The 6,789-nt window shown below is 42.9% G+C and overlaps 1 long non-coding RNA gene across 2 annotated transcripts; it reads right to left on the reverse strand.

The window, feature by feature from the left end:
- Positions 1-610: 610 nt before the first annotated feature.
- Positions 611-1,246, reverse strand: LOC131227799 (uncharacterized). Of its 2 annotated transcripts, none has more exons than XR_009162505.1 (3): positions 1,156-1,246; positions 971-1,051; positions 611-748 (listed from the first exon to the last, which is right to left on the reverse strand). It is a non-coding gene; the product is annotated as an uncharacterized LOC131227799 (long non-coding RNA). The 2 variants fall into 2 exon arrangements; XR_009162506.1 differs by having other exon boundaries at positions 963-1,051.
- Between the last annotated feature and the right edge of the window lie 5,543 nt (positions 1,247-6,789).

Here is a 6,789-nt window from a genome sequence, read left to right on the forward strand (position 1 = left end):
ACATCCAATCTGTTGATTAGTCCGTACAGACCCAGATGAATGGAAAAAAACAAAGATCAGCTTGATACGAAACTTTTATGGCCCCAAAAAGTTTTTAACTGTCTACGTTCATTCAAAACTGTTTCCTTTAATGTGGTCCAATTGAGATTGAGATATACATCATTTCTGGTCTTATACCATAAAATGATCTAGAAAAATAGATGGACGACGTGGTTGAATCACATACATCATGGTGGGGCCCACAGAGCACCGACCACCGGCCATTGGCTGGTAGCAAGCGGGAGTACCCAATCCATTTCCAGGAACTTACTGCAAAGCCTTCGCAGGAAATCCGCGTCCTGCTTAAGGGTGGTTGTATTTCCCCCTATTTTCAATAAAATCAATGCCTCATCAGAGCTGTTTTAATATGGACATGACGTGTCCTCAGGCCCTAGTCCACGCAAGTGTGATCTATGATCAGCGATCCAGCCCGTTGGTCTGGTTGGTGCCTAGACTGACAGACCATGCCCCAAAAAATATCCCACTGGAACAATCAGTGAGAAATTTACACAGAAACTATAAAAATTCCAATGGAAATGAATTAAAAGAATTTTAAAAAATAAAAAATAAAAAATAAAAAAAAGGACTAAACATTGGAAACCTAAAGCATCTTCCAATCTAGGAGTTTTCTACTGTAGCACCCTCATAGATCAACGGTTCAGAACACTAATCCACTGGCCCATGTCAGCGGTCGCTGATCATTTAATTCCTCCACACACACACGCGCGCACACACACACACATAAAAAAAAATTTAAAAAAAAAAAAAAAAAAGAAGCTTGAAATCCAAAACCCAAGTCCAAAAATCCATTAAAAATCAAACAAAATCGCTTCACGTCTACAGATCATTGGATCAACCAACGCAGCGTAACAGAAATCAAAACACAGAGATCTGAAATTCAAAAATAAAAATAAAAATCCTACCTTACTACCTTTTTGCTCCGGATCAATCATGATCTTCAAGGAAATTGAGATCTACGACCGGAATCAGATTGGTTCTTCGATCTTTCCACCTAAACAAAAATACCCAAATAAAAAAATAAATAATAAAAATAAAAAATGAAATTTTCATATAAAGATATTTTTTATTTTCTTTTCTTTTTTAATATATTCTTACATGGCTGTGAAGAGAAAAGAGAGAGAAGGAAAAAGGGGTTGGTCATATCAGAGCAACTTCTTTCATTGCTCAAGGAAGACCCGATTTCAAAAAGGCATTGATTTTATAGAGATATAAAGATATTTTTTATTTTCTTTTCTTTTTTAATATATTCTTACATGGCTGTGAAGAGAAAAGAGAGAGAAGGAAAAAGGGGTTGGTCATATCAGAGCAACTTCTTTCATTGCTCAAGAAAGACCCGATTTCAAAGATGGAGAAAGAAGAGTGGGCCGAAGGCATTGATTTTACGGAGATATAAAGATATTTTTTATTTTCTTTTCTTTTTTAATATATTCTTACATGGCTGTGAAGATAAAAGAGAGAGAAGGAAAAAGGGGTTAGTCATATCAGAGCAACATCTTTCATTGCTCAAGAAAGACCCGATTTCAAAGATGGAGAAAGAAGAGTGGGGCCCATGGCATTGATTTTATAGAGATTTCTACACCAGACCACTCGTACACGAGTCTACTTGATTCTCGCACGTGCCGGACTTCCCACTCGTGTTAGGAATCCAAGCGGTTCGCTTTGTGGGGCTTGCTCTTTTTAGATTTCAATACCGTGGACTGAAAGTTGGGCGTCTTTGATGAATTTGGACCGTTGGTGCTCTTGTGGCGTTATTTTGTAGTGCGACGCGGATTTCCTGCTAAAACCTTTGGTTCCTGCGCAAGGATGCTAGGTGGGCTCACCGTGATGTTGATGTAGAGCGGGTCGCAGACAGTTTCATGGCCAAGATGGATCAGAAAAGGCCCGGTCGACGACAAAAGTGATCCGGACCGTCGGACCTTAGGTTAGGCGTATCTTGCAATCCGGAATGGGTTATCGGACGTAAAATATATGGTTTTGGGGTAGAACGAGCTACTTTAGCCAACCAACCCTGCTATGCCGGGTTGCGCAACCCGAAATTGTGAAAAACCCCTGGATCGACGGTCATTTCCCTGTTTTAATTTCGTTTTTACTATAAATAGTAAGTTTTAGTTTGATTATAACTCTTCATCCGTCGGGCTTTAGGAGTTGCGCCCAACGTGAAAAGAGCTTAGAATAATTAGGAGAACGGTTTGGTGAAGCCAAATAGGACACTTACTATTTTTGGCCGAAAACCTTGTGCACTAGTAGAAATCACAACCGTCTATAAATAATAAGTTTACTATTTATAGTAAGTCACGGATTCTAAGAGTTTGAGTTGCAGTTTGATTCTGATTTCTTTCCCATTGCTTGGTACCCCTATTTAAAGGGTTGTGAACTGGTTTTTACTCATTCATCAATCAATTTCGAATTTATTAGAATTTATTTCTATTTTTTGCTTTCTTTCCTCGTGGATTCGAGAAGTCTCTGTGAGGAGTCCAGGGAAGTTCCGTAGATTCGGAATAGTTATCCTCTTGAGGAAGACAGTGCTCGACCTCACGTCCTCTCCTGCATCAAAAAGACAATTATCAGCTTGACCCAAAACTTTTGCGACCCATTAATGATCAATCACCACTGTTTTTATGGCATGGTTCACCTGATAATTTGCTCAAGATTCATATAAGCTTTGCAAGGGCTGCAGGCTTCCATCGACCACATAGCGGATCTCTTGGCGAAAATCTTAGGGCAACTCCGTGTTCCTAGTGGTAATCCTCTTCCGCCAATTGTTAAAACTCATAATCGCCCTGATCGCAGGATAGTACCGGCAGTGCATCCAAGGGTCATTCCTGAGAAATGGGGGTCCAATGAGGAGGAGATCGACAATATAATCTTCCAACACCCCAGACAAGACGGCGATCGAGTAGATCGAATAAATCGAGAATTCAAGATGCGGGTTGATATTCCTAACTTCAATAGCCAACTACACATTGAGGATTTCCTCGATTGACTTCCTGAAGTTGAGCGATTTTTTGACTATATAGACATCTCTAAAGCAAAGAAGGTGAAGCTTGTGGCCTACAAGTTGAAAGGAGGAGCTTCAGTTTGGTGGGAACAACTGCAACGCGCACGAACCAGTTAGATGAAATCACCAATCTGCACATGGTAACGGATGAAGCAGCTACTACGTGCCCAATTCCTCCCTAGCGATTACGATCAGGTACTATTCCAATAATACCAAAATTGTCGACAGGATAGTCGGTCGGTAAGAGAATACGTAGAAGAATTTTATCGCCTGGCGGCGCGTAACGATTTGGTCGAGACTGAATCGTAGTAAGTCGCCCGATTCAACGGTGGATTGCGCATGGCTATCCAGGATCGGGTCAAAATGCATTCCATCTGGACGATGAATGACGCGATTAAGTTGGCTACTCGGGCAGAAGCGCAACTTGAACGTCCTAACACACGGAACTATCCTACTGCAAGGATTCCTGTGGTAAGGAAGTTTCAGCAAGGCCCTAAGGGGAAGGAATCGTGGAGCACCACTCAACCTTCTATGTCTGAGAACCGAGATCAGGGAAGCGGGCAAGCTAGACCCCAAAGGGGCGTATCGACTGCTGCTGGTCCAAGTAGAATCTCGAACCCCTATGCTCGGCCAAGGCTCGATAACTGCTATCGTTGTGGCCAATCAGGCCACCTATCAATTACTTATCCCCAGCGAAAAGTGGCAAACCTCGTCATCAATGATGGTAATATTGATAACACTTACGAAGATCCAGATATTGAAGAACAGGAGCATACCACCGAGGATGAGGCAGATGATTCAGATTGGATTCAGCAAGATCACGGCGAGTCGCTCATCGTGAGGCGACTATTATATGCGCCAAGAAAAGAAGTGCATCCATAGCGGCATAACATCTTCCGCACTAGGTGTACGGTAAATCGAAAGGTTTGTGACGTGATCATTGACAGTGGGAGTAGCGAGAACATCGTCTCTAAGGTTATGGTGGAAAAATTGCAATTGAAAACGGAGCATCATCCTTCTCCATATACAATCGATTGGATTAAGAAGGTCAGCAAAACAAAGGTAACTGAACGGTGCACTATATCCTTTTTAATTGGCAAACATTATAAGGATGAAGTAGTATGCGATGTGGTTAACATGGAAGCATGTCACATACTACTTGGTCGGCCCTGGCAATCTGACCATGACGCCACTCATAAAGGGCGAGATAATATATATATCTTCGTCAAGGACGGCTGGAAGACCATATTGGCCCCTATGGATCCAGAGGGACCACCTGAAACTTCTAAAGTGGAGGGCCGTTTTCTCTTAACCATACGGGACTTCCTGAAAGAATCAAAGGAAATGGGACAGACTTATGCATTAATTGTAAAAGGGGAAGAACTCGAGCCTACCAACATCCCTGAAAGACTAAGGCCCCTGCTACATGAATTCAAAGAAATCTGGCCCGAAGACCTTCCCGATGGGTTACCCCCCCATGCGGGATATCCAACACCATATCGACTTTGTCCCTGAGTCTAGTTTACCTAATTGTCCCCATTATCGAATGAGTCCGAATGAGTGCGAGATTCTACAGGGACAAGTAGAGGAGTTGATCCGTAAGGGTCTTATTTGAGAGAGCATGAGTCCATGTGCTGTACCAGCTCTATTAACTCTAAAGAAAAATGGGAGTTGGCGCATGTGTGTCGAGAGCCGAGCCATCAACAAAATCACCATAAAATACATGTTTCCTATACCACGGTTGGACGATATGCTGGACATGCTAGAGGGTGCAAAAATATTCTCTAAATTGGACCTAAGGAGCGGCTACCATCAGATTCGAATACGGTCGGGTGATGAGTGAAAAACGGCCTTTAAGACCAAGGAAGGATTATACGAATGGATGGTCATGCCCTTCGGTCTTTCGAATGCGCCTAGCACATTTATGAGATTGATGAACCAAGTTCTGAAACCTTTCATTGGGCGGTTCGTTGTGGTTTACTTCGATGATATTTTGATATACAGTCAAGATGAAACCACCCATATGGAACACCTCAAGAAGGTCCTTCAAGTGCTCACTAAAAATAAGTTATACCTCAATTTAAAAAAGTGCAGCTTCATGACTGATAGCTTATTATTTCTGGGTTTTGTCATCACATCCACGGGCATTCGGGTGGATGAGGAAAAGGTGAAGGCAATCAGAGAATGGCCGGTTCCTACAAATATTCACGAAGTGCGAAGTTTTCATGGACTGGCGACATTCTATCGTCGGTTCGTGAAAAATTTCAGTACCATTGTGTCACCAATCACAGATTGCATGAAGAAAGGACAGTTTCAGTGGACTGACGAAGCCGACAGGAGCTTTGCCGAAATCAAGCGTAGATTATCCACGACCCCGGTTCTTGTACTTTCCAACTTCGACAAACTGTTTGAAGTCGAATGTGATGCCTCATATGTCGGAATTGGGGGAGTTTTGTCTCAAGAAGGTAGGCCGGTAGCCTTCTACAGCGAGAAACTTAGCGATGCACGTAAGAAGTGGTCTACATATGAGATCGAGTTATACGCGGTGGTCCAGGCACTGCGGCACTGGCGACATTATTTGATTCAAAGGGAATTCATACTTTACACGGACCATCAAGCTCTCAAATTCATTAATAGTCAAGCTAACATTAACCGTGTGCATGCTAGATGGATCTCATTTTTGCAGGAATTCACGTTCGTACTAAAACATAAGTCAGGGCAACAGAACAAAGTAGCTGATGCACTGAGTCGCCGTGCAACTTTGTTAGTCACTATGAGTAATGAGGTTGTCGGGTTCGAGCGCCTCAAAGACATATATGCCGATGACGATGACTTCAAGGACGCATGGGTTAGATGCCAAGAAGGTCACCCCGGCGACTTACATATGCAAGACGGGTTCCTTTTCAAGGAAAATCGACTGTGCATCCCAAACAGTTCGCTAAGGGAACAGATAATCCAAGAGCTACATGGAGGTGACCTCAGTGGACACCTTAGGTGAGATAAGACGCGAGCTCTTGTGGAAGAACGGTATTACTGGCCGCAATTGGTACGTGATGTGTTAAAAGCCGTACAATGTTGTTATGTTTGTCAGATCTTTAAGGGGCAATCTCATAATACGGACCTCTACACTTCGTTATCTGTGCTTGATGGTCCTTAGGAAGATTTATCTATGGACTTCGTGCTTGGTCTTCCACGAACACAACGCGGCATAGATTCGGTGTTCGTGGTAGTAGATCGTTTCTCTAAGATGGCGTACTTTATTCCATACAAGAAGACTCTTGACGCAACACATATGGTGAATCCATTCTTTAGAAAAATTGTGCGGCTACACGGGGTTTCCAAGACTATTACTTCGACCGTGACACGAAGTTCATAAGCCACTTTTGGCGAGACTTTGTGGACTCGATTTGATACACGACTTGATTCGGCGGCGCTACCACCTGATCGACGGTTAAAGCGAGGTTATGAATGACACGTTGGGAAACCTCCTTCGATGTATTTCAGGAGAAAAATCGAAGCGGTGGGATTTGGCCGTGTCTCAAGTGAAGTTTGCATTCAGCAACATGGTGAACCGCTCAACAGGAAAATTTCCATTGCAGGTTATTTACGGACGAGTACCTCGCCACATACTTGACTTGGTCCACTTACCTAAGCTCCCAGGCATGAGTATTGCAAAAGAATATATGGCAGACAGGATCATGGGTCATTCATGCGAAGGTACAAACCAAGTT

Source organism: Magnolia sinica, chromosome 15 (genome assembly GCF_029962835.1).
Source record: "Magnolia sinica isolate HGM2019 chromosome 15, MsV1, whole genome shotgun sequence".
NCBI classification, from domain to species: domain Eukaryota; kingdom Viridiplantae; phylum Streptophyta; class Magnoliopsida; order Magnoliales; family Magnoliaceae; genus Magnolia; species Magnolia sinica.